This window comes from Microtus ochrogaster, chromosome 2, assembly GCF_000317375.1.
Source record: "Microtus ochrogaster isolate Prairie Vole_2 chromosome 2, MicOch1.0, whole genome shotgun sequence".
Lineage (NCBI taxonomy): Eukaryota > Metazoa > Chordata > Mammalia > Rodentia > Cricetidae > Microtus > Microtus ochrogaster.
In genome coordinates, this window is record NC_022010.1 from 37442932 (window position 1) to 37444335 (window position 1404).

At 38.9% G+C, this 1404-nt stretch overlaps 1 pseudogene; it reads left to right on the forward strand.

Annotated features, from left to right (window-relative positions):
- The first annotated feature begins 920 nt into the window (after window positions 1–920).
- On the forward strand, window positions 921–1403 carry LOC106144130 (annotated as a pseudogene).
- The last annotated feature ends 1 nt before the right edge of the window (window position 1404 follows it).

The window sequence follows — 1404 nt, forward strand, 5'->3', positions numbered from 1 at the left end:
ATACATTTAACCTAATAGAAGACAAAATGAGGAATAACCTTGAAATCATTGGCACAGAAAAAGACTTTTGGTACAGGATAACAATAGAAGAGGCATTAAGACCAACAAACTAATAAATGGGACTGGTGTGGGATAATTCTTCTGTACACTATGAATATGTATAACTGTCATTGGTTAGTAAAGAACTGTCTGGCCTATAACTGGGCAGGAAGAGATTGGTTGGTAACTGGCAGGTGGAAAAAGAAATGTACATCCACATGGAACCTCATGAAACTGAAGAGCAAAAGACACCAACATTCAAAATAATAGGTAAGTTACAGAATGAAAAAAAGTCATTACTAAATTACACATCTTATAAAGGGCTAAGATCTAAAATCTATGAAAAACTAAAAAACAAAAACAAAAAAAAACTGGACTTCAAGAAACCAAATGACTCAATTGAAAAAAAATGGAAACAAAACTGAAGAGAAAGTTTTAAAAGATGAAACACAGATGGCTGAGAAACACTTAAAGAGATGTTCAAATTCCATAGCTATTGACGTACAAAAGAATTTAACAATAGCTAAGAATGGAGTATAACAAGTGTTTATTTATCTGGGGATAAATAAACAGAAAGAATTGTGATCTGCACTCCTCTGTGAGTTCTGAGAACTGGAACTGAATCCAACAGCCAAGAGGCCTGCTGGATTTAATTCCATTATATATATATATATATATCACTCCTCTGTGAGTTCTGAGAACTGGAACTGAATCCAACAGCCAAGAGGCCTGCTGGATTTAATTCCAATATATATATATATACCACATGAAACCACACGCAAAGTGGGCCAGTATCTTAAAGGCTATTGGCTGAACGAGTTCCCACAGCATCTCCCGCTTTTGTTTAAAAAAAGAGTTGTTTGGCCGTGGTAGCCATCTTTCAGTAACTCACCAAAATGACAAACACAAAGGGAAAGAGGAGGGGCACTCGCTATATGTTCTCTAGGCCCTTTAGGAAACATGGAGTTGTTCCTTTGGCCACTTACATGTGAATCTACAAGAAGGGCAATATTGTAGACATCAAGGGAATGGGCACTGTTCAAAAAGGAATGCCCCATAAATGTTACCATGGCAAAACCGGAAGAATCTACAATGTCACCCAGCATGCTGTGGGCATCATTGTAAACAAGCAAGTTAAGGGCAAGATTCTTGCCAAGAGAATTAATGTGTGGATTGAACACATCAAGCACTGGAAGAGCAGAGACAGCTTCCTGAAGCAGGTGAAGGAGAACGACCAGAAGAAAAAAGAAGCCAAAGAGAAGGGCACCTGGGTTCAGCTGAAGCGCCAGCCGGATTCATGCAGAGAAGCATACTTCATGAGGACTAAAGGGAAGGAGCCTGAGCTGCTGGAGCCTATTCCCTATG